Source organism: Talpa occidentalis, unplaced genomic scaffold (assembly GCF_014898055.3).
Source record: "Talpa occidentalis isolate TD23 unplaced genomic scaffold, MPIMG_talOcc4v2.1 talOcc4.12, whole genome shotgun sequence".
In the NCBI taxonomy this organism is placed as follows: domain Eukaryota; kingdom Metazoa; phylum Chordata; class Mammalia; order Eulipotyphla; family Talpidae; genus Talpa; species Talpa occidentalis.
The window spans coordinates 101,507,602-101,533,997 of NW_023601212.1; the positions used below are offsets into that span (position 1 = coordinate 101,507,602).

A 26,396-nucleotide genomic window follows, 5' to 3' on the forward strand; every position below is an offset into this window, starting at 1 on the left:
ACTGAGTGACTGAAGGCCTTTGGGGAAGGGCGTTTGACCTCTCTGTGCCAAAGCGGCCCCATAAGCCGGCCAGAAACAAAAGCCGCCCCGGCCTGGGGGTGTCCTTGTCCTGCACACGGTGCGCTGGGAATTCTACTGCTTCGCTTTTTCTAGAACAGACCCTGTGGCATATTCAGCCGTGGCCTGGCCATGTCCCCCGCGCTCACTTGTGTGAGTGAGTTTCGAACAAAACCGTGACTTTCCCGTAGAAGTCCCGTATCTTGGCCTCATTTTGGTTTTAGGCCCTTGCTTAATCCCTGAATTAATCTAATAATCCCATGAACTGAAACTGCCAGCCACACTGGCCCCAGGCCTGGGGGGGTCACTGGTGGCCGAGCACGGCTGTCGCTGGGGTGGCAGTCCCTCCTCCTGATGTCCCGCATGCTCACCTCCTGCCGGCTCTTACCAGGCGCTCCGAGACCAGCGAGGTGGAAGCCCCAGGGTGTCTCGTCATTCACCCGTGCGGCTGGGGCCCGGGCGCTGTGAAAAGAAGAACTCTCAGCCCCGGGACAGAAAAGACACAGGATCTAAATCTCTTTTTCTCTTGAGTGTTTCCGTGAGAGGGATTGTAGGTTGACCACATAAGTCAGTGCCTGGCTTTGAAATGTCTCTTTAGCCCCGACGAGCGTCCCAATAGAGATGTCAGGGGAGCAGGTAAGCGTGGCCCCGAGGTGTGGGCTTGGCCGGGCTTGCATTCGCCCTCTCGCTGCCTGTGCTGTGTGCCCGCCTTTCTCCTCGTTGAGGGACCTGCCCCTCTCTCCATGCTCCCTGCCTTTGGGGTCCCCAAATAGGCCGGCCCTCTGTAGCCAGGTGTTGATGGGACTTGACCCTGCTCCCTTTCCAGAACCGGGCCTGCCGGCTTCTCCCTGTCGCTCAGCCCCATGGACAGTGCTGGCCAGGGCAGGCTGGGTTGAGCTGCGGGACACGTGCCCATCCTCGTGAATAGATGGACAGACTGACCCGTACCTAGCATGTTTCCTCTCCTCACAATTGCCCTGGACCATTTTCCCGCCTTTTGCTGAATTTATTATAACACTGCAGCGTGTAACCACACGAGTTCATCCACTGTTTGCTAGCCCCGAGGCTTCCAGTCCACTGTGGGCATCTGAGATGTTTGGGGGGAGGCCAGAGTTACTTGTGGGTTTCGGCTTGTGGGGTTTCGGCACTGCTAACCCTGCGCTGGTCAGTGGCCACTGGGCATACTGGGGCATGAGCTCCTGGGGACATGGCTGCATTTTCTGTCCCCAGTGTATGCAGTGGGGCCGGTGCCCTGGTCGGGGGTGCACACGCAATGATGAGGCTGGTGTCTTGTGACAGTGTCCAGTTTCCCCTCGCCAGTTCTTCCACAAATTAATAATCCTGGATCATCCATTCAGGGGCTAAGCAGGGGGTTAGAACCAAGCGTCGCCGGTGCTCAGGATAGCATCCTGCCTTGTTGCCTTCCGGCTGCACGTGTGTCTGTGGGCGATACAGCGAGCGTCTCACCGTCCCTGCTCACTGTGTCACTCTCCCACCCCTGGTGGCTCTTTACAAGTCTTACATTTTTGTTAGTTCCCAAATACACTCTTAGGTTTCCCATGCAAAGGAATACTTGGTTTTTCTATTCCCTCTGTCATTTGCGCACCTTCCTTGGTGTGGACGAGTGTGGGTTTTCTGTGGCGTGAGCACCGAGTCGCGTGCCTCTGCTGGGGGCCAGAATGAATCCATCAGGAAGACTCCTGGTGACTGTATTTGTGCATCAAAATTACAAGTCAGGGGCCTCCCCGGTGGCGCAGTGGTTGAGCTCTGGGTTGCGAAGCTGCCCGCAACCTCCACAGCGCCGGTTCAATCCCCGGCCGCCGGGCGAGGGTCCCACATGCCGCGCAGACCTCTCCTGCTGCCCGCTGCTCCCCTCAGCAGTGTATTTTGTTGGTCGGCCTGTTCTGTTACCCGCTCTGGCTCTGGTGAATCCTCTCACCCTCCCACGCTTCTGACTGTACCCAGTGCTTGTATAAATAAATAAGTAAAGCTAAAAAAAAAAAAAAATACAAGTCAGGGTCCGTGGGACGGCGTTTACGCCCAACGGCGTGCAGTCTCAAGGCTGTGGGGTCGGCCCTTGCAGAACCCGGGCTTGCCCAGGCTGTGTGCACTTTCTTCCTTTTCCGCCTCCTTTTTGGCTTCACTCTTTTTTCCTGGTTCCTTTCCTCTCCTCTGCTTACTTGCTCGACTTGCTCGTGCCACCTCCTCTGTGCACATTTTCATTCCATCTGTTTCCACCATGTAGCTTTATCTTATCACCGCTGACCTCCAAATACTATGTTCCTCCATCTATTGTACAAGAATCATGTCAGAACACACAATGTTACGATTGCTGTAACACTGTGTTTGCACATGTGATAAGCCCGCAGTGCACTGTTGGTATCGTTGCTTTAGACACTCAGTTGCCTTTTAGGGCCGTGTTGTCCAGTGGCCCTTCCTGCAGTAACAGTGTCAGTACGAGGTGGTGAGCCGCAGTGTACAAAGGGTGCCCATCACACCAGCCCCGCCACGCTCACAGCACTCGTGCACACTGGCCCAGGCAAGCACACCAGCACACACTCACACCAGCACAGGCATGCACACCAGCACAGGCACGCATACCAGCACAGGCACGCACACCAGCACAGGCACGCACACCAGCACAGACATGCGCACCAGCACAGGCACGCGCACCAGCATAGGCATGCACACACCAGCACAGGCACGCACACCAGCACAGGCATGCACACCAGCACAGGCACTCACACCAGCACAGGCATGCACCAGCACAGGCATGCACACCAGCACAGGCATGCACACCAGCACAGGCATGCACCAGCACAGGCATGCACACCAGCACAGGTGCCTGCTGCACTCTTGGGACTGATGAACTGAACTGAACGAAACATTTTAATCCAGTCAAGCTTAAGTAGTTCTTGGTCGCTTCTCCCCACACAGGAGACCCGGGTGTGTCTGTGGGTGTGTCTGTGCACCTCCGTGTCTTTCTCACATCAGTGCAGGTGGCCGCGCCTCCTTTCCTTCTCTCATCGGGCAGCCCTTCTGGGACCGAATCGTGTCAGCTTTTGCTTGTCTCAAAGTTTTATTGTACACATTTCTAAATTTTTTTTTGAAGGGATAGATTTTATGTTGAATCTTTTTTCTTTCAGGAGTTTAAAGATATCACCCCCTTTGTCTTCTGGCTGGCATCGTTTGGATGAAAACCTGCTGAAATTCTTCCCTGTGCTCCTCTGAATAGAGTGTCTCTCCCGCTCCCACCCCGACACAATTTTTAAGGTTTTCTCTTCATTTCCATTTCCAGCACTTGGGAGAGGAGGTGACTTTTGCCGTCTTGGGTTGTGGTTTCATGGCTTGTGTTAGATTTGAGGTCTTCTTCACGTGTTTCCTCCCGTCCATGCTTCCTCCGGGGCCGCTGGCCTGGCCTCCCCTTCCCTGGTTCTGGGGGTGGCGGTGCACAGCTCGCTTCTGTCGCTCCCGCTGGAGGCGCCCTCTCTGCTCTGATTTCCAGTCTCTTCACGCCCTCCCCGGGGCCCTGCTCTCTGGGGACGCTGGGGGAGCTTCTCTCCAGTGTGGGGCGCCCAGGGCCTCCGCTCACTGGGTGACCGGTGACCTTGGCTCTTGGTTGGTTGCACGAAATGTGGTTTTGTAGCTTCTGTTGGTTTTAATTTTTCCCGAGGCGGGCTGGTGTGCGTCCCATTTTCCACAATTACCTTCTCCTTGGTTTTTCCTCAGAGCGCTCTCCAGACTGCACACCGAGGAGCTGTGAAAGATGTGCATCCCGCTAGGGGTTCGCACAGCGCAGTGAGAGTGCTTTAGAGAGCCGCAGTGAGCTGGCGGGTCACATGCAGTCCCTGGTTCACTTTCCTGAAGAACAGAGGCCAGCGCGCTGGCGCTCCCCGGGTCCCGGGAGAACAGACGGAACATGGTCCCGAGAAACAAAGGGCAGTTTGCGCAGAGACTGGGCGAGAGGATGACAGCTCCTCGCTGCCGGCCTGTGCGGCTGCCTGATAGAATCACAGTTGACTCACCGCCCAGCAGACCTTTGTTGAATTCCTACTGTGTGCCAGCTCCATGCCAGGTGTCCTGGACACCTCATCTCCCTGAAGCCCCACAGTTCCCCCAGGAGGTAGACATTACCGCTACCCCACTGTGCAAACAAGGAAACTAAGCACCGAGCGAGTCCACTGCTCCCAGCGTCCACTGCTGGCGGTGCAAGGCTGGGCACGGCCCCCCTCTGCATTCTGATAATCAGGAGACACTGAGAGGAGAACAGTCAGGCCTTTTAAATCTCTCTCATTTGCAAAGAGGGATGATTACAGTTCTTAGTGAGGGGTAGGGACCCAGGCCTCTGCGACTCTGTTGGGGGGACATGGGGTGACACAGTCAGAGTTCGCAGGTCACGTGGTCTGGCTACCTCACTCCTGGGCATTCGTGCCAAATGGTGTGCAGACTCGTCCTCGTGTGACGCTGGTTTCCCCCCACCTGTGACGACAGGAGGCTGGAAGTCACTCGAGTATCAGGTGTAAACCACGACAGGCCTATTCCAGGTCATTGGGTCACTGTCCACGTTTATGAGCGGGGGGTTGTGAGTGCCGACGTGGGCAGCCTAGCTGCCGCCCCCCAACTGTCGAGAGCACCATGTGTGAGGCTTGGCCGCGCCGTGTGCAGGGGCCATGGAAGGGCAGCCGCGTGGGCCGGGCATGCTCCGCGGTGCACGCAGCTCTGCTTGTGTCCAGGGACGGGGCTGCAGGGACTCCTGCAGGAGTTTTTAGATTTTTATACTCTTTGTTGTTTCTGACTTTTTTTCCCCTACAACAGATAAGTAATACTTTTATAAGCAGAAAAACAATAAAAACCTTGAAGATGTTGCTCTGTGCGTCCTCCTAGCTGGTGGACAGGCTGCAGGCGCCTCAGCATGGGGGCTGTATGCGGGGCCTGGTGAGGGCATCAAGTTCAATATATTCTTCAGGTCTTAAGCCGCTAAAACTTTAAATCGTAATATTAAAAGGCTTTGTTTTCCCCACAAATAGAAAAACTCTTATAAAGAACTGCAAATCCCAAAAGTGAAAAGAAAAAGCTGTTTGTGCAGCTTCCCCTGCGGCCTGTTTAGTGAAAGGGGGATCAAGTTCTCACCAGAAGCACAACTTGAGAGACTGCATGGTAGCGGGACAGGTTCGGAGATCTGGTTCTGCTGATGGGGACACCCTCCCCTGCTGGCTGCCTGCTCACCTGAAGTAACCCGCCCTGGGGGTCCCCTGGACACTGCCAGTCTGGGCTGGGAGGGCGGGTCCAGCTGGGTTCGGCAGCTCAGAAGCTGCACAGGTTGGGCGGCTCCGGGGCAGGCACTTAGCCTTGAAGTTGTCTCAGCCGCCCATGCAGGAAATGGGCTCGAGCCAGAACTATCCCAATTTGATAACTATCCTAATTGAAACCAGTAGACTTGGGTTTGACCCAGAACCGCCTTGGTCGGCGCTGGAGTTGTGGTGTGTGAGGCTGTCGGGTGGTGTTCATTGTCAGACACAGAGGGGAGGAAGTGACGTTCTTGGCCAAGACAGCAATAGCCATGGGGCAAAAGGAGGCGTTTAGAGAATTCGTGCTCCACGCTGCCTGTGAGGTAGTGCTGGCTCTACTTGTTATTTCAATCTGTCTTATAAATAAATCCATTTTCAAGATTTTGAACTTTTGTGCAGGAGTTCATGTTTCTAATTTGGAATGCAATTTTTCCTTATCCTCTCCCCTTCTCTATTTTTCTCGTTTTTTAAAAAGTTGCCAGTTCTTAAAACTTTTTCATGGGCCTCCACTGGTGGCGCAGCAGTTGAGTGCTGGGCTGTGAGGCTGCCCGCAGCCTCTGCAGCGCCGGTTCGATCCCCGGCCACCGGCGAGGATCCCACATGGTGCGACAGACCTCTCCTGCTGCGCCCACTGCTCCCCTCAGCAGTGTATTTCGTCAGTCTGCCTGTTCTGTTCCCACTCTGGCTCTGGTGAATTCTCTCACCCTCAAGCTCTTCTGATGTACCCAGTGCTTGTATGAATAAATAAATAAATCTTTAAAAAAAAAAGCTTTTTCATGGAGCTGGGCATTAAGAAGTTTTCTGTCTCAGATGATGATTTGCAGTTTAATTGTATGAAAGATAAGAAGGTTGAATAGTAAAGTCGCATTTGTTTTGAGATTTTCCTGCATCTAAAGAAAATAGGATTTTATGGAATAGTCTTTGCTTTGTGGATAATGAGAACGTTGGGATGGGCAGGGCTAAGTCTCATGGGGTGGTTTTGAAATTCTGATTGTCCCTGTAGGTGGAAATGTTTTCAAATGTTTTTAAAATGGGAATTGTTATTTTAAATAATGTTCACCGATTTCGTGGACCTCGTGGGAACGTTACTGGACATATTTTTCTCATGAAAAAGTAAAGCCCTTTCTCTAGACTAGGGAGAGGGAGAGAAGGAAAGGCAGTGGAGGGGGAAGAGGAAGTCAGCAGTAGAGGAAAATGAGAAGCCAAGTGTGCTTTTTCCAGAGAAAAGATTTATGGCGTATCTGTTAAATATTACTATGGTTTAATACTTGTGAAAACTTCAGAATTGTGTTTTTATAAGTTTCCTGATGAGATATGGAGGGGACTTCCCAGTTGTCTGTCACAGATTAGGCCAATTCCCACCCATTCCTGAAGGAGGGCCCCCCTCGTTTGTTGCCAGGAAGACCCCCACAAGCAGCAGCAGGGCGTTGAAGATAGCCTCGCATCAGGGGCCTGGGTGGGAGGCCGGGTGCTATTCTGTGACCCTGACTCCTCTCATGGCTGCCCACGCGGGCACGTGGTGGCTCGAGGCTCTCCAGAGATGAATAATGCTTGGCGAAAATCAAGCACTGCCCCATCAGGGGAGAGAGAAATAAAATTGGAAAGCCCCAAAAGTGTGGAAGGAAAATGAAATGACTAACTTTCCCTTTCAGCTAGCGATTTGCCTGGTGCACTGGGGATAAAACGTGAAAAGAAGGTGCAGGTGCTGCAGACAGGGTGGGGCACGGCAGGGAGGCGGCCTCCTTAGAGACCCACAGCTTTGATCTTAGCGCTCCATAATCTGTACCTAGCCCGGGCCCAAGGAAATTACCATGCAGTTGGCTTACAATAGAGTCCCTTCCCACAGACTCCAGCGGCAGTGGGCCATGAGACACCCACAGATGCCGGTGCGGCGTTGCTCCGTGTGGGGAAATGGAGGCCTGGGGGCAGTCTGGCAGCCGGCATGAATGCAGCTCTGCCAGCTGGGGTCTTGCATGTGCTCGTCCTTGCTTGCAGTGGTGTTGCCCCTGCCCACCGTCCACAGCCATGATCACGTGAACTCTGAGCAAGCGCGGCCTATAGGTGAGCGAGGTCAGAGGATGGAGAGTGAGGAACGCTGAAGCAGCCCTTGAAACAGTTGTTTATGTTGAAAAACAAACAAGCAGACAAACTAAAAGCACTTTATTATGGGTAATTTCATACCTGGAAAGGGAAGAGAATAGTATCCTGGGCTGTCAGGTACGCATAGCCCAGCTCCAAGCCATCAGCTCTGCTTTCGGCCACTCCTGTCAATCTCTGGAGGAAACTAACTGGATCTCCTTGAGACTGTAGCTCTGTTTGGGTATATGCGCCATCTTGACAGTGGAGTCGTCCAGTCCAGGAGCTGGACCGCCCGGTCTTTAGATGTTACTTGATATCTCAACAATGTTACGTTTCGCCCCACCATTTTGCACTTCTTTTGTTATATTTACTCCCAAATGTTTATTGATTGTGATGCTGTTGTCAATGGAATTGCAATTTCACTTTTGGATTATTCACTGCTGGCATGTAGAAATACAGCTGGTTTTCAGATATTGATCTTGTATCTTGTGAACTATTAGACTCTCTTATTCTAGTAGGTGTCTTGGATGGACCCAGCCTTAGGAGTTGCTATGTACAGGATTACATCCTCTGTGAACGGGGGCAGTTTTGCGTCTTCCTTCCCAATCTGTACATTTAAAATGTCATCTTTCTGCCATGTCGCACTGACTGGAGGGTCCAGGACAATGCTGAATAGAAGTGGTGAGAATGGACATCCTTGCCTTGTTCCTGACTGACAGCGAGCTTTTGGTTTCACTGATTTGTCTGTATTTCCCCTGTAATTCATTGATTTCTACTCTCATTACTACTGTCTTCCTTCTCTTTCCTTTATGCTTCATTGACTGTTCTTTTTCTAGTTTGTTAAAGTAGTAGTTTTGGATATTGACTTGAGTTTTCCATTTTCCCTGCAGGTTTTTAAACGTTACAAATCTTCCTCTCAGCACTTTCTGTAACTGTACCCATAGTGCTGGGCTGTTGTTTTCATTCAGTGGGAAATATTTTCTAACTTCCACCATGATTTCTTTTTTTGACTCTTGAATTATCTAGATATTTTCTAATTTACCAAAATGGGTAAATATCCCAAATTTCTTATGTTCTTGGTCTCCCATTTAGTTCCATTGTGGTAGAGAACATCCTTCATGTGATTTTAATCCTTTTAAAGGCGTTGACACTTGTTTTTGTTTTGGCCTGCTGTCTACCCTGGAGGACATTGGGAATGAGGCTGGAAAGGACATGCCGTTTGCTTTTGTTGCAGGAAGATATCAGTTGGGTCAAGCTGATTGGCAGTGCTGTTCAAGCTTTCGACAGCCTTGCTGATTTTCCCTAATTGATAGAACAAATATTATTTTGAATTTGTCTATTTTCCTCTTTAGTTCTGTCCATTTTTGCTTCATTAATTTTGGGATTCTGTTAAGTGCTTATGTGTATATAATTGTTTTGTCTTCCAGATGAATTGACCCTTTAGCTTCATAATTTTTTTCTCTCTATAGTAACTCTTTTTGATCTAAAAGTTTATTTTGCTTTCCAGTCTGACAGTCTTTGCCTTTCATGTAGAAGTGTTTGGTCCATTTACATGTAATGTAACAATTGATGTGGTTGGATCACATCTACAATTTTGTTATGTTTTCTCTTTGTCGCATGTATTTTTTTGGCCCCTTTGTTGCACTTTGGATATTTGCTGGTGTTCTGTTTTAATTCATTTGTTAAATTAAAAAGAAACCTTTTTCAGGAGTTATATTTTAATTACTTAGAGATTGCAATATCCCTGTCATCTGGTCTACATTAAATTAATACTAACACATTTCCAATAATATATAGAAACTGCTAGTTATAAACACATTTATTTAATCAATCAATCAAATGTACTTTTCCAAAAAATTGGGATGCGATGTTTTGTTTATGTCAATTCCCAACCTTTTTTTTTTTTTTTTTTAAGTAGAGTCCTAACCAATGATCTTCTGAAGTCAGGGTTAGCAACCTTAAAACTTAAAAAACAAAAACAAAACCAAAACAAACCCAAAACTATTGATGATAAATGCCTTCCTTAGTTTCTGGAAATAATCTTTTTTTTTCCTATCAGTGAGTGGTTTATATATATAGAGGCAATCAAATGCAAAAAGCCTTCTCTCTCAACAGATTCTACAGATAGATGAGCTTCTTCCTGGAATTCCCAGAATGAGAGCATTTTGAAGAGTCAGAAAGAAACTACATCAAAACCCAAAACAGCCTTCTATCTTCCTCTCTTCATTGTGACACTATTATGATGTGTTTTATGTCTTTACATGTTATAAGCTCTATAATAAAGGGCTGTAGTTATTGCTTTACATACTTGTCTTTTAAGTCAGTTACCTGTGAAAAAGGAAAAAAAATATAACCCTTTGTATATGATTAGTTGCCAACATGATTAGTTATTTCTTCATGTGAATTAAAGTTGCCTGTAGCCTGAGGATGTCCTCTGGCATTTCTAGAAGGCAGGTCTGCTCACCGCACATCCTCGCAGTCTCTGTCTGGGGATGTCTCTCTCTCTGTCATTTTTTGAAGCACAGTTTTGTTGGGTATAGAATTCTTGAGTGATAGTCTGTTTCTTTCAGATCTTTGAACACACCAGTCCACTGCCTCTGGTTTCCAGTGTCATGACTTCACATGATGGGTCACCTTTCACTTGTTGCCTTTGAGATTTTTCTTTGTATTTGGATTTCAACACTTTGTGCTGTGGCTAGTGGGTCTGCCTGTGTTTATCGTACTTATTTGGATTTGTTGGATGTGAAGGTTACGTTTTTTTAAAATTGAACTTGGGAGGTTTGGCCATTATTTTTTTTTTTTCAGGTATTTTCTCTGTTCCTCTCTCTTCTTCTTTGGGAGTTCCAGTACATGTCTGCTGTTGTACTTGATGGTGTGCCTGGCGCCTGCGATTTGGTGCATTTCTCCTTTTGCGCTTCTTCATCAGATCGAATGATTCCAAGTTCGCTGAGCCCTTGTTCTGCTGCCTCGAATTTGCTGAGTCCTTCCAGTGAAGTCTTCCTTGCAGTTATTGTACTTTTGAACTCCAGAATCTGCATGTGGTTCCTTTTTGTACTTTCTCCTGATTGGTATTCTCTGTTTGGTGAGTCACTGTCATCAGACTTTAGTTCTTTAGTAGATACTTCACTTCTCTGACCATATTTATAGCAGCTCCTTTGAGCCTCTGCCAAGTCCAATATCTGGGCCCCCTTCACATCCCATTGATGTCTCCTTCCCCTTGACTGCAGCTTCTTGAATATCGTTCTTTGCATATCTCATATTTAATTTTTCAGGCGGAATATTTCAGTTCACGTGCTGAAGTGACTCTGGATTTCCTTCACCCTTGGTGCAATCCAGGCATGTTGTGCCTTTTGCTAGTGTCTGGTCTGGGTAACTTCTGTGGAGTCAGTCTCCAAGCTCTGTGCAGCTGCTGTCCCCCTGGGTCAGCACAGCTCAGTGGTTTAGCCAGAGATTATTCAGAGGCTGGACAGCAAAGCCACATCTTGTGGTGGTAGGTCTGCTGTGGGTTGAGGAACATCTTCAGTGTTTGGGTCTCTCGCAGGTCTGCTGGGTTTTTATCGACTGGGGCTTCTGCTGCCTGTGTGGGTGTGTGCTGCATTACTTCCCCACGGAGAGAAGATGACTGGGACCCTCTCTAGCCTCTTCGGTAGCTGTGTACCCTTCTGGAACACTGGGGACAAGTAGGGCTGCCCACTGCCACCTGTGGTTCTTATTCTTTGCATTTCTCTGTCAAGTTTTGGGCTAGTCTGCCAGCCTGTTGCTTGCCCCAATCAGTATACAGCCCTTCTCCAGTTTTCCATGATCACTGTTGATGCCCACCCCCTCCCCGGGAATGTGCTCCACTCTGGGTCAGGTTAGAACCCCAGCAGAGCCTCCACTTTTCTCAGCTTGTCCTGCCTGGTGGATCTGCATCATTGCTAGAGGGGGTGAGGGTTGGGGGCTCCGGCTAACTCCGCAGACCACCACTGTTCCAACCTGAGGCCTGGCTGTTATTCTTAATAAATCAATTTGTCATATGCCTTTGGTTGATTTCCAGTCCTGAAATGGTGTTTGTTGACTAATTTGTCTGGTTTCATCTTTGCTTTTTTGAGTTCTGCCAAGCTTCTCACTCACTAGAAGCCCTGCCCCTTTTACTTCCAGTCATCCATTTATATCTTTATATTTTTGCAGAGCTTGTAAGTAGCATTAAGCTTATTATACAAAACCCAGCAGTATGGAGATGTGTAAGACAGAAAAGAAGACGTAGTTATTACTCCCACCCCTTAATAGGTCAGGGAATTGCTTTCTAAACTAAAAAACCTACTTTGATCATTGTGTTTTGGGTCGACCCCCCCCCCCATGCACATAATTCCCTTGCCCCTTAACACAAAGGTTTCCAATTCAGAAACTTCTTTTAGTTTCCTTGATTCAAGGATATAAACTTAATTAGCAATAACTAGTCTGACTGTCCTGCAGAGAGAGATGCTAAGACTGGAGTGACAAATTTTTATTTTTTATTTTTATTATTTTTAAAAGGTTTACTTATTTATGCATACAAGAACTGGGGTACAGGCCAGAGATGCGGGGGGTGAGAGGATTCACCAGAGACAGAGTGGGGAACAGAACAGGCAGATCGACCAAAGTACACTGCTGAGGGAGCAGTGGGCGAGACAGGAGAGGTCTGCTGCGCCATGTGGGTTGTTCCCTGGCCGGGCATCAAACTCATGCTGCAGAGGCTGTGCATTGCTTCATAGTGTGGTGCTTAACCCCTTGCACCACCAGGGAGGCCCGATTTTTATATTTTTAGTGGGTGCCTCCCACCTGCCCAACACAGCTCACACCTGTCTACTTCTCCCGTTCCTTGCCCAGGTTCCTCTCTGGGGCCATTTTGGCAGGACGACAGGTTTTTCTTTTTCTTTTTGTTTTTTTAAGAGGATTCCCTGCAAGGAGAGGTGTGACCTTGGCTTTCTCTTCTTTAGGATGTGGTGGGGGTCGCTGGTAGTGCTGACTGTGCTGGTGGTTATGCTACAAGAGGGGCTGCCCCCCGGGAGCATTTCAGAACTGTGCTGGAGTCTTGGGGCACGGCAGCTGCTTTGTCCCTCCTGTCCTCGTGGCCTCCTGGTCATCAATCATTATCAGCAAGATGTCCACTTTCTGGTGACACTGCAGGCGGGAGAGAAAGGGTGGGTGGGGTCCTTCTGAAGACTCATGAAGGCTTCTTTGCTTGTGGATCCTGCTGGGTAGCACAGCTGTCTGGGCCTGCCGCCTTTGGTGCGGAAGTATCAGGACAGTGCCCGGCCCAGCCCTGCTCCCCTGCCCGCTTGCCTGGCGTCCCTCCCTGCCCACTGGGTCCTGCTCCTGGATCCTGCTCCAGACCCTTCTGACCTCGCAGAATTTCTGAGGCTGGCAGTGTTGATTTCCCCAAACCTAAAATAATTAGGTTTTTGTGACAGTGATGTAAAAGCTGAAAAAATAAATTAGTCTCAAGAGCTGGTGGGGGGGGGTGGGGAGCAAAGGGGCGTGGGGCCCAGTGGACTGCGGAGGAGGGTGAGGGTGCAGGTGGCGGGTGTGGCGTGGGGGTGTGATCTGAGGAGCTGTGGCCCTGTCCCCCTAAATCATAAACAGGATTGTAAAGCAACATCACCTTAGTTACAAAAATACAGGTTTTTAAAAGTTGTAGGGCCTCCCCTGGTGATGCAGCGGTTGAGCGCTGGGCTGCGAAGCTGCCTGCAGCCTCTGTAGTGCCAGTTCAATCCCCGGCCACTGGCGAGTGTCTCACATGGCGTGACAGACCTCTCCTGCCGTGCCCGCTGCTCCCCTCAGCAGTGTACTTCGTCACTCTTCCTGTTCTGTTCCCCGCTCTGGCTCTGGTGAATTCTCTCACCCTCCCGCGCTTCTGACTATACCAGTGCTTGTATAAATAAATAAATAAATCTTTAAAAAAAAACCCAAAAAACAAGTTGTAGACAAGACAGCATTTCTTTGCATGACATGATGGCCTTTTGATACTAATAGGAGCCATACTTTCCATCAGCACAGGTACTCCCGAGGCCTGTTCTCCAGCAAGAGGCCTTGGGTGGGCAGCAGTGATCTGAACATGTAAGAGGCGGGTGAGTGAGGAGGTTTTCAGAGCTAAGCCCTGTGAGGTCTCGGTCTTTGCATGTTTGAGAGAATGAGGCACTTTTCTGCTTCTGCCTTCTGCCTTCTGTAAACATGTAAATGTAACTTGGATCTTGAATGGGGGGCCAGGGCGGGGGTGGCAGAGTCCCAGAGTCTAATCCCAGTCATCAGCTCTTCCCAGTACCTCTGTCTCTGCTATTTAAGCGATTCCACAGGTTCGTGCCTGGTGCATACCTGCCTGGTGCTGGTCCCGGTTCCGTGGCAGAACACTGAACCTTGCTTCCGCGGGCCACTTACAGTGGAGCAGGCAGTCAGAGAGTGGACGTACATTAGAAAAAGATATAGTAAGCAGACCTTGGTCAGCGTTTTGGGAAAGTTCTGCAGGCAGGGCAGTGGCTCAGGCTGAGGGGAGAGCAGGCGGCCAGCAAGCCTGCCCCTTGGCTGCCCCTCTCAGGGGGACCTTCTGCCAGTGGCTGCTTTGTGCTGCTCACTCTCCTTGGGTGTCCATGAGCCGGTCCAGCCCTGGCCCAGCAGGGGGCCGTGCAGTGGCCACCCCAGGCCGTGCAAAACACTCCGTGACCTTGCTGGTTGGCAGTTTTCAAAATATTATTTCAAATCAGCCCGCGGCTGCCCTTGGGGTGGACACACAAACGCTGCTCTGTGAGCAGCGCTGCCGCTATAAATAGATGCAGGCGGGGTGGCCAGGGGCACGCGGCCTGGAGGCCAGCGGGCGGCACGACTCAGGACTGAGCTCGGGAACAACTGTGTTTTGTGCAGAGGCTGCCTGAGCTTGCTGCTGCAGGACTCCCACCAGCGCTTCTCCTTCCTGAGTCACTGCTGCTCCGTCACGCGGCGTCACGCCCGCCGCCCACTCGCCAGCACTGCCAGGTTCCCGCCCGCACCCCACAGCCTTCCCACGGCAGCCAGTGCCCCGAGGCGGGGCCGGAGGTGCAGACGGGCCCCTGGCCGAGGCTCTGCCGGTGTTATGCGCCAGCCGGTGCGTGCAGACACCCGCTGGCCGTGACGTGGGGTCAGTTTTGTCTCCTAAGGTGTAAGTCTACACATGGCCCAGGGCGTCCTGAGCCGCTGCTGTCCCTGTGCAGGTTCCAAGTGGCCCGAGGGGATGGGCTGGCACGTCACACAGCCCGGGAGGCCGCGCCAAACCGGAGAGGACGGCGAGTTCGAGGACCCAGCGGGGGAGTGAGCCCCATGTTCCCTGAGCGCGTCTGCTCCCGGCGGCTGCCATGAGTGCCACAGCTGGGGCCTCGGCGGGGGTGTCGCCGGGCTGAATCTGCAGCCAGGCAGGGGTGTCCTGCCCACGCCTCTCCCTGGCACTGGCGGCTGCCAAGGCCCTTGCTCTTCCTGGCTGGTGGGCTTGTCCTCGCTCTGCCTCCATCCCCACGTGGCCCCTCTGTGCGCCCCTCCTGTCTCAGGACACCCTTGTGGGGGGAGGCCCCACGCAGCATTCGCATCTCAACCAGTTACGCCTGTCAAGACCCTCTTTCCAAAGAAGGATCCATTGAGGTTCTGGGCGGGCGCAAGTTTGGGGGACCCTTCCCCCCACTGCAAACAGCTGCGGTTAATGTCCGTCCGTTTGTGGAGCGCCCACTGCTGAGCATTTACAAGGCAGTAAACGTGGGTGGGGTGGGAACTCGGCGATAAGGGGTTTCTGTTGAGGCGTTTATGGCCTCGCTCTCTCTCGGCGTGGAGCAAGGCGGGGAGGGCCGGCCCAGCGGTGACCCCCGGGCCCTCTTTCCTGGGTGCGGCCTGGGTGTGCCAGGACTGTCCTGGGGTCAGGTGCCCGCCAGGCCTGGGCCAGCCTTCGCCCTGTTACCCAAATTGTTAACATTGTACTACATTTGTGTCTCTCCTATACACACATTTGCACACACACGCATACACTCAGAACTCTCACGTGTGCTCACACGTGCTCACACAGCACTCACACTCACCCGTTTCCCTGAGCCACTGAGACTACAATGCAGACTTGCATTTAGTCTGCGTTTCTTAAGAACAAGCCCATGTCGCTCCCCCGGACACCTCCCCTGGGTGGGAAGGCAGCCGGAACCAGGCTCCGTCTGGTACCCCGCCCCCTGCTCCCAGAGGCCCCACCGCAGGCTGTCAGGGCCCAGTCCCCTTCCATCTGCGCCTTCCTTGGAGTCTTGCCTCCTGAGCTTGGCACCTTTGAAGGGAGCAGGCCAGTTTCTTTGCAGCGTGTCACTGATTTAGGCTGGTTCAATGTTCCTTCAGGATTCAGGTTGTCTGGTTTTGGCAGGAGGGTGGCAGAGGGGGGCCAGGGGTGGTCCTGATCATCACACTCCCAGGCGGTCGTGTCCTTGAGGCTTGGGGGTACCCCCTGGGCCCTGCTGCCCTGTCCCTGAGTGCTGGACTGTGATTCTCACCACAGAGGTGACAGCTGCAGGATCCTGCTCGTTTTGAGTTTGGGTGAACTTTCAGGCCACTTGCTGAGACTTTGGGCCGCTACCTGGAGCCCAGGGCATCGCTGGGTCTCTCCAGCGAGCGGCAGGTGACCCGTCAGTAGTGTCCCGGGCCTGGGACAGCTGCACTGTCCAAGCCGGTAGTGCCGACCCTCCCTCCGTGGACACCAAGTCAGGCATGGCGTGGGTGTGGGGACAGGGCACAAGGGGCTGCTGGAGCCTCCTGCCTCCAGGGGTTTCCCACTGTATCCAGTAAGGGCAGAAACGCAGCCCTTGGGAGAGGTCTGGAGACAGCCGTGGCTGTGACCTCTGGTGGTGGACCCGGCACCTCCTCTCCCCTCCCCCGGGGCCCCCTTCAGGTAGCCGGTGGTGGGCGGGCTTGTCGTTCTCAGGTGTAATGGGTCAGCCCTCATAGCAGGCTCATCCCCATGGTGCTCCTCACCCGAACAAAGAGAAGTCACAGGAGCCGCAGGAGGAGGAGAAGGTGACAGGATGAGCCGTGTTTCCCAGCGTGGAAGGGTGATTTTTCTCGCGGAACAAAGAGCTGATTGAGAGCTGAACAATAGCTCGTCGCTTTCTCCAACAGAGACTTCATTTTAATGTCATTAGTGTGATCTACTTTTAAAGTGGCAGTGCAAACACAGCTTTAAAATAGTATTTATGATTAATTAAATCTCTTTTATGTCTGCCTGACAGTTTCTGACTGTGGGGAGCTTCCTTCCCTGCTCCTCCCCAAGACAGGGAACGGGAAGCGGGGAGAGCTCTCTCTTCCGCGCCTGTTCCCACTTCGCTGAGAGCAGGGAGCCTCCGGGCACCACCGGTCAGAGCAGGCGGGAGGCTGGGCCCTCCCCACCCCACCACCCCGCTGCCTGGCAGAGGCAGGGGTGCGGCGCGGGCTGCCCTGCCCTTGAAGCCGCAGTGGAACAGCCCAGGACCAGTTCCTTCCCACGCGGATCTTCTCTGTGTTCTTGGCGACACTCCGCGCTTCTCAGACACAAAGCAAGTGATGTCTTGGGGTCACCTTGACCCAAGCTCCCATCTTCCTGCTCAGGAGAAGCAGGCCCTCCGCCTGTCCTTGACCCCATGGGTGAGCCACTGGCCTTGCCGGGCGCCAGCAAGGGGGTGGGTAGCTGTCCCCAAACCTGTGGCTTAATGTACGTGAACGGGGTAGGGCAGTGCCAGTGCCTGGTCAGCTGCTGCCACAGAGACCCCCCCCCACCCAGCTCCTGGCCACGTGTGGGCCGCATCGAGGATGAGCCAGGGACCCCATGGCCGTGGCTTTCCGCCCTGCGTGGGCCCAGCCTGGGCCTCGGAAGCCTCTTTGTCAAGCCAGTCCCCCGTCCTCCACAAGGAGCCGCAGGTTTTCACCTGATGACTTCGTGACAGGGCCAGAGGCGGCAGGACTTGGTGGGGGACAGGCTGCCGCTGGGCCTTCCGCGTGCGTCCGTGTGGCCCTTGCCTGGGCAGCCTGCGCCCTGGAGCCCACTGCCCCCCGTGGGTGGTAAGTCCCTGTTTCTTCATCGGCATCACTAGTGCTTAAGACATGCGTGTGCACACCCATGCATGCCACAAGCAAAACTGGTGCGAGGACTGTAGCTCATGTGGGTCTGCACGAAACATCAGCTAGTGTGAGGGGGGCCATGGGGCGTGCAGGGCGGGGCGCAGGCGTGTGCGATGCTGCTTGGGGCTGCACAGAGAATCCTAGGCAGAGAGCGCAGGGCTCTGGATTATTCGAAGATAGGGGCCTCTCCCTTTGTGTCCCACCGGTGCACCTCTTTGTCTTTGTGTGTGTATTAGCAGATGATACAATTCTCAAAGGGACCCCATGGGGCAGAGGTTGGTGCTCTCAACCCTGCTTTACAACAGGGAGGACCGGAGTAGAAGTTACTTGTCTTGCTGAAGTCGCGTAGCTGATAAGCCGCGGGCCCCACAAAGGCCAGGAGAAGCAGCAGGTAAAGTCAGATCCTGACGCCTATGGAGGCCACTCACCTGGGCAGGCCCAGCCTCCCAGGCCTGGGGTCACGTGGTATTCTGACTGCGTGTCGGTGCCCACTCCGAGAATGCTACTCTCGACAGATCCTGGTAACTCGGAAGCTCATTCCAGCTAGCCACTGAATGGGGCTGTCTGGAAACCTATTTAAAACTAAATCCTGTTTAAATAAAACCAGCCAGATTAAATCCTGGAGTAAAAGTGGGTTTTGGGGGAGGGAAGAAATAGACAAAGTATCCCAAGAATTCAGCTTATAAAATGACCTGACCAAGTGACAGTGAGGAGGGAAGTCTCAGTTCCCCCCCTTTTGCTTTATTTTAATTCAATGAATTCAGATAAATGAAAATAAAAAGAAACTTTCATGTGAACTCATGAGTCAGCAGCGTCTTCCTTCCACACGTGCCCCTGGCAGAGGAGGGCCTGCTGGCCAGGCCTGCATCTGGACCCCCCTGCCGTGCTGTTGGGTCTAGCATTCCCAAGCACGCCAAGATACCTGAACGCTTAGAAAGGGGTCGAGCTTTTTAGAAGGAAGAAATCAGGGCAGTAGCCAAACCCTGCCGGCTGCCCCCAATACCCATGCCCTCCCAGGCATGAATGCCCCGGAGGCCCAGGCCCCGCTATTCACAGCCCAGATTTGCCCCTCTCTGGCCTGTGGTTTGGTGTGGTGCTGTTAGCACCCTGAGGTTCCAGGTGGTTCTCTACCCCTGACTTGCAACTGAGCCTGGTGGTCTCTGCGCACCTGCCACTTGCTGCCCACCTTTCTTGGGGTGGGGTCATGGCACCCGCCTGTGGGACCGTGAGGTGAGTAGCAGAGTTGGTGGGTGAGAGCCTGGCCAGGAGCCGCCAGGGCCTGCAGTGGCCCAGGGCCCTCTCCTGCGCCCGTCCCTGTTTGGTTGAGGTCACCCCATGAAGCGGTTCTTTCCCCAGTAAGGGTGAGCCGGGGGGCCGGACCCCCGGAGCCTAGCTTCCCCGCTTTCGCAGGCTGTTGTGACGGAGCAGAACCCAAGACATAGGAGCAAACCTCAGAAGCCCGCAGACGGAGCTCCTTGTATGGCTGAGGCCAAGCCCATGGCGCTTTCAGCAGAGCGGGCTCGCCGTGCGCAAGGACCTGGCCCGGCTGTTAGCGGAGTGTGGTTTGCAGATGTGGCAGCGTTTTCGTGGCGCCATCGTTGTAACTATTTCTAGGAAACAACCTGCCTAACCTCAGCTGTCCCCTTTAACATTTTAGTTTTCAAGTATGAAATCTTGCACTCAAAGCAATTTTCTTCTTTTTTCAAATCGAGGTAACTGGCCTGCAATTCTGGCTAATTGGAAAGCAATTTCAGTTCATTGGAACACTTAAAAAGACAAGAATCGGGGCCTCCCCGGTGGCGCAGCGGTTGGGCGCTGGGTTGCGGGGCTGCCCGCAGCCTCTGCAGTGCCGGTTCGATCCCCGGCTGCTCCCCGGCCACCGGAGGAGGGTCCCACATGGCGCGCAGACCTCTCCTGCCGCCCGCTGCTCCCCTCAGCAGTGTACTTCGGTCCTTCTGCCTGCTCTGCTCCCCGCTCTGGCTCTGGTGAATTCTCTCGCCCTCCCGCATTTCTGACTGTACCCAGTGCTTGTATAAACAAAACAAACAAACAAACAAATAAATAAATAAACATACCTCTATTAAAAAAAAAAAAAAAAAAGACAAGAATCGGCATATTCTGGGAACGTCCAGAAAGGCCGGAGACAGCGGAGTCCTGTGGCTGTGACCACGTGGGTGGTTGCTGGCTGTGCTGTGGGGAGGCCACGGTGGGGCTGGGTGGGCATGGCGGCCTGGGCATGTCCTTCGCCCTGTGACCAGTGTCTCGCAGCGGTGCTTGTCTGGCAGGACTGCAGGGCCAGGTGGGATGGCTGTGCTGTCTGCGCCCGGAGTGGGGCTCAGTGCTGACTCTGCGCGAGCGTAGTTGGGCTGGTCTGCGTGAGGACGGCTGTGTCCTGGGGACAGTGTAGGGTCAGGGGAGAGCTGGAGAGCAGGGGTGGGTGGGAAGCTACTTGCTGGTGACCAGGAGAAGCTAAGGTGAAGGGGGTGAGGAGGAGGGAGGCTTGCCAGGTCTGGTGGTCAGTGAGGGGGAGGACAGTGACCAGGGCCCTCTGGTCTGGGTAAGCAGGGCTGGCCCCGTCCTGGAGACCTGGCTCCCTGCAGCCGTGGAGACAGCTCCGCCTGTGGGGCCTTGCGGCGTTCTGTAGGCCGGGCACGCAGGGTGCACGTGCCTGTGGTTGGTGTCCCCCCGACCCCCTGCACAACCAGGCCCTGTCTCAGGCTCAAGCTTTGAGCTTTTTCAGATGTTATTTGCTAACATCCCTATATACTGGGAACTTTCACTGCTTCTGTTTTACAAATGCATAGGCGGGGCACAGAGTGTATTAGATTAAGCCAGCTTAAAGGTGGTGGGGTTGGCACCTAAGGTCCACCAACCGGCCCAGGGGTCCGTATTCGCAGCTCCTCAGTGATCGGGTCCCTTCTGAGCCTGGCCTTGCACCCGGCCTGTCACCGGGCGAGGCTGTTCCGCCAGTGCTGTCCAAGCGCTGCCACCGCCCTCGATGCTTTGAATAGCCGCTCCTAAGAGACACACACGCGCTGCCTCTGTGCGCCCGGCACAGTCCTGGGCTCGCCGCGCCAGTTCGCTCACACAGGCCGCACGGCACCCTCTCACCAGCGACGGCATCGCGTCGGAAGTGGAGGCCTGAAGAGGTTAAGTCGCTTGCGTGAATCCACGCGGGCTCTCGGTAGAGGGATTGGGCCCATAGCCGAGCTCCAGCGTAAGCGCCGATGTCCTGAGACACCAGCTGGTCAGGATGCGGAGGCCTGCCCAGGGCTCTGCCTGAGGCGGGACGCCGGCGCTCAGCGTGGGATCTTGCACGTCAGTGCTGCAGCGTGTGAGTCTGCTGACCAGTTGCTTGGGATTAAATTCCAGCCAGCTGTAAACAATAAATATTTGTTTCCGTTATCTTTGTAGCAATAGCAGGAGAAAAGAATTAAGGACCAAGTCCTATGGGAGTTTTAAATATTTTTTGGTAAGTGTTTATATGTGATTTATGGGAAAATAACTTCCTGGAAGCCACTTGCTCCCGCAGCAAGCGACCATCTTGCAATACCTTTAATAAGTCATCCTGCCGTGTGAGTGAGGGGCGTTTTCCTAGCAACCGAGTCATGAGCTCCTTTGGCAGCTGTGGGGGGGCTGGCGAGGGGCAGGGGAGCCCGGGCAGCTGGCGCCAGTGGCTGAGCGGCTCTCTGCTCCTCGGGAGTGTAGATCCCTTACTCCCCCCACGCTGCACACACAGTTCTGCTTTGTTCGGTCTGTTTATTCTTTGGGGAAACCACAATATTGTAAAACTTGTGAAATATGATACAGACACAGAAGACCACATAAAACAAGCCGGCAGCCTGACTTAAGGAAGCGAGCGCCGTACCCACCTGCCAGGTGAGGGACCCCGCCCCCCGCCGGCGGCCTCCTCTGCTGGTGCTTGTCTTCCTCGTGGTGTCGTCTAAATGTTTGCTTGGTTTTGCCACAGTTTTGGTTTGCCTTTCCTTTTTTCCAACTTTTTCTTTTAAAATGTCAAACCTGCAGAAAGCTGAAAGCGCGATTTAAGGACACTGATCGGGCCTTCACCCGGGATCTCCAGCTTAGCACTTCGCCGAATTTGCTTTCTCTCTTCCTCCTAAAATGTATGCACTTACACAGATGCACACGCAAGGGCTGTGTGTTTTTGCACGCCCTTCTAGTGTTTGTGCATTGCACGTGTGTATTTACACAGGGGTGCAAAGGCATGCGTGTGTAAATGTGTTTGTATGCACTGTGTGTTTGCATGCACACCCGTGACACGGGTGTGCATGTGTGTCCATGGAAGTGTTTGTGTGTGCGTGTGCACACTGGTGTGTTTCTATGTGCACGTATGCGTGTGTGTGTGCGCCTGTTCCTCCGTGTGTCCTTTTCTTCCCTGGGCCACTGCAAGGCTAGCACAGCTGCAGGCATCTGGCCCTGCACCCCAAATTTTTCAGCAGGCGTCTCCTGAGAACAAGGACACTGTCCTGCACAGACAAAATAAATGATCACGCTCAGGGAACCTGCTGTTAACAAGATGCTCTTAGGGAGTATAGAGGCCAAACCTGGTCTCCTGAGGGGTTGGCAGGGCCTACTGGGGCCTTCCTGCCGGGTCCATCTGCGTCTTCAGCCTGTGCCGTCGCCTTCCATCTGGGACTATCCCCCACCTGTCCGCCGTATTGAACGATGGCCATGCTTTGAAGAGTCTGGGTGCCCTTTTGTAAAGTAAGCTGCACAGTGGATGCAGGGCCAGAAGCAGAAGGGCAGGAAGTCTGAGCTGGTGCCGTGAGCACACAAAGCCTTGCCAGCTTACTTCTGGCCCCTCGAGCCCCTGCCTGTGGCTGCCCTGGTCATATCTGGCCACACCGCCGTCCTTGTGTCCTGGGCCACCGTCCGTCCGTCTGCCCCACTGGCAGTGGACGTGGGGCTTGTCTTCATCTGTGCCTTCGTGATGCACCGTGAGACCCTGGCCTGGATTCTGGGACATGCCCGCGAGCCTCCTCTGGCCGCACCCCTCCATCCCCTGGCTGGAGGCACAGCGGCATCAGCCTGTGCAGAAGGGACCGTGGCAGCCCCTTGCCAGACCCTGCCGTGGCCCGCAGTGTCAGGCCGGGCATCTCCTCCCAAGAAGGGGCCTCGGGAGTGAGGAACTGGGCTTGCTTCATGTGACATGGGGTTTCTGGGTGAGGCGGGCAGCTGCCCCCCTCAGAGGAGGCTCTGAGCAGGTCCCGGGCACTTGGCCCCCAGCCCAGGGAAGACACGTCTGCAGACCCATGTTCTGGGCGAGGGGGAAGCCGCAGGCCGGGGCGGCTGGGCGCTGGGTGGTCCCAGCTCTGTCAGGTCTGACCCAGGCTGTGAGGGTTTTGCAAATTAGATGATTCTTGGCGATAGCCCGTCAAGGTCAAAGCTCTGTTTTCTTTTGTTTAATCTCTCCCAGACTTCTGGGCGCTCGCCATGTTGAGCGTGTCATCCTTCAAGGTTGTTTCGCCGTTTTTCTTGTCTAAGTTTTTCCAGTGCAGCTCGACCATGTTGTCTGTCTCAATCCTTTGTGTTCACGTTTTCCCTTCACCTGCCCTGCCCGCTCCTTTGCCTGGTGCCCCAGGGTGCTCCTCTTACCAGCGCTGCTCCTCTGACCCTCATCCTGCTACACCTTGTGGAAGCTCTGGTGGGAGGGCAGTTTCTTCTCTTTTCTAAAAGCAGCTCATGGAAGTAGACATCACAGACTTCTTCACCCCTCAGAGGTGTGCAATTTAGTGGAGCGTAGTAGACTCAAGTTCTGCAGCCGTCACCCCATTCACTCTCCATCACGCCCCGAGGGAGCCCCATGCCGTCAGCAGAGGCCCCAGTACCCCGCCGCGGGCCCTGGCAGCCACAGCCTTCTGTCTCCACCTTCATTTCACTGACAGCCACTTGCTGGCGGAGCCCGTGGTTTAGCGTGACCTGTTGGGGCAGCCGGCAGGACTGTCCTTATGATGTCTGGCGGAGACTAGCAGGGCCTTAGACCTGCCCAGAGTGTCCTCATGTTAGGAAGGTAAAAATGTGTCTTGTTTTTCACCAAAACATCTGGTTTCCTTAAGCAGGAGCGTTGGGTAATGCCGTAACCAGCCTGTTGCGGTGGCCCGGCTGCTTGGTAGGCTAGGGGCATTTTCAGTCGTGGCTTTCCTTGAGGACCAGCTACATTTGGGTTTAAATAACCCTTCTCCCTGCTAGGCTGCCACAGACCTCAGCAGGGACGGAGCTGCAGTTTGGAGCGCCCAGCCTGGCTGGTGCTCCCAGTGGGGCGAGCTCCAGGCTGCGGCTCATGGTGCCCCTTCCTCCCCCCTGGAGCTGCCGGGCAGGTCCTGATTGTGGGTGACTGAGGACTTCACCCACCAATGCAAGGGCCCCCTGGAGTAGGACCCCAGCATGGAGGCCAGAGCGATCCCTCTTTTCCAAAATGGATTTTGACATCCACCATCAGACCATACTTAGTCTACCAGGGCTGAGCCACAGCGAGTGCATGTCAGTGGCTGTCCTCAGAGCGGTGATGATAGACTTTGGAATGGCAGCCACAGACTAGGCTCTGGCCACGCTGGGCTCCGGCGTCACTGGGCTCTGGCCACGCCAGGCTCTAGCCTCACAGCCACAGACTAGGAAGCGTCTCCAGGCTCAGCCCCAGAAACCTGGTTGGTGGACTTAAAATCAATTACAGAAGACACAGTGAGACATCTTGGTAATCATTCTCCCGTTCACACCCCACTGATCAAAATAAATCATTTAACTGCCACATTGCCACATTTTGACTTTCTGCTCCCAAAAAGTCTTTCTGATGAACTTAGACCCTGGAGTCCCGGCGTGTAGTTACTCATTACACTTGATCTCTTGCACGCGCGGCTCAGGACTCTGGCAAGGCGGGCGGGCGGGAGCTCAGTGCCAGCCCTGGTGCCGCGAAGCCCCTGATCACACCTGTAGCCCCCAGTTCAGGCCAAAGTTCCGCCTTCAGTTTGCCTCTCTGTGTTGGGGCCCAGAGGAGGAGAGAGGCTCTGTTTGTTCACAGCTTGGCTTGCTGTGGACTCGGGTGCGCCTCTGACCTCAGAGCACCGCGGTGGCAGATCAGTGAGAGTGGCCCCGGGGGCTTGCGGAAGAAAACGTCAAGTGAGAAGCAGATTCAGAGCAGTTACTGGTTCAGCAGCTCTTCAAGTGCCTTTGTGCACAGACAGGGCATGAAAGGACGCCCAGGATAAGCAGGTCACCCGCTGCCCCCTCCCTTGCTGATAATCACTGAATCTGAGCCTGAGTTTTGCCCCGTGCCAGGCTCTGCGGTTGGGGCACCTGTGTTAGGGACCCTCACATCTGCCCCCTCGGGCCCCGTGGTTAGGGGGTGGAGAAGCCGAGGCCACCCCCCCACTGTCACTGCTCCTCCAGGTCGGCCTGGGGTGGGGGGAGCTTTGCTTCCACCTCCTCACTTGGGGGGTTGAGGCCTGTTTCTGCTGTGACTTCCTGCCTCCCAGATCATCCCTGGCCACCTTCCAGCCTCCCACATTCTCTGTTGCAGCCCCACCAAGCTCGCCGCCATCCTTCAGCTGTGCCTACAGGGTCTCCCTCTGGGCCTGTGCACGGCTTCTCTGGGACCCGCTGCCGTGGCGCTCTCTGGGCTGACCCTGCACCTCCAGGCCTCAGCTGGGAGCCATGTCCCTGGAGCCCCTGCCTGCTCTACCCCAGTTTGTGGACGGTGCCCTCTGCTGGGCCCCACAGCACCCTCAACTGCCCCGTCCAGGGATTCTGCATGAAGCCCCAGAGCAGGGTCAGGCTGCTTCCTTCCTGACCCTGCAACAACAGAGAGTGAGGCAGGTGGGAGGTGGTAGCGGGACCTGCCGTAAGTGGACCTGGAAGCCGCAGCTCCATGTAGCCTGGGCCTGGGGCCTGCGGCTGCAGGCTCCTCTTCGGGGTTGTGGTGGCCGCTCCTCCAGGTCCAGCAAGGCCACCTTCACTTTGGAGCTGCAGGGGTGGGGGGTGTAGTCACCTGACCTGGGCCCCGGCTTGGGGTGCCAGCGTCTCCCAGGGAATAGCATCCTAAGCTCAGCCAGCTTTAGGCATTGTGGAAACCCTCCCCTGGCTGCTCCTCACCCCTCCAGTCAAAACTGTCCTCCATCCCCTGCTCCCCAAAGCAGTCCTCTGCAGCGGCCGCACTGCCCCCCATGTGCTGCCCGGTGACTGATCCCCATGTTTGGGGGTCGGGGAGGGTCCATGGGGCAGCTCCAGGGCCCAGGTCCTGCACTGGCAGATGCCCAGGTGGGCTGGAGTGGGACTTGACCTGGGCAGCCCGCAGAGGCCACGGCTTTTATGCCCCGGGCAGGACAAATCCACACATAGGCGTTTTCACGCTACTGTCTCCTCCAACTCATGTCCTCCTGTCAGGCTTGTACATGCAGTTAGTCACGGTGGGACTGGTCTGGGTGCTGACTGGGATGCATATTTTTGTTGGAGGAAAAAAAAAAACCCCAGGAAAAAATAGGCCCAGAAGTTTAGGGCCTGTAGAGCTAAGAGTGAGCGTTTGGTTCCCCGCTTTGGGGGTCAGTGAGCATCTGGATTCTTTGCTTAATTCTCTGATTCTACCTGTAGCTCAGCCGCCCACAGGGCGTCTCAGGACTGTCCAAATTCTCAGGAGAGAGGACTTAAAGCATAACCACCATATAGTATTTCTGTGAGAGCGGAGGGGCTGAAGAGAGATTAAGTGATGAAATAGTGGAGTAGTTAAGGTCTATTGATTAGTCCCTAGGTAATCCAAGGAATTAATTTTAAAGCGTTCATTAGCTCCGTACCCAGCGTAAGTAACTGAGGACTTGGCGCTCAGACGCTTCTCCCGCCTCCTTCCCCCTCCCGCTGCAGCATAAA

The 26,396-nt window shown here is 53.9% G+C and overlaps 1 protein-coding gene across 1 annotated transcript in view; it reads left to right on the plus strand.

Annotated features, from left to right (window-relative positions):
* Window positions 1-26,396, plus strand: part of ADCY9 (adenylate cyclase 9) — a 69,099-nt gene that overhangs the window by 19,605 nt on the left and 23,098 nt on the right. The gene's annotated exons all lie outside the window — the stretch shown is intronic.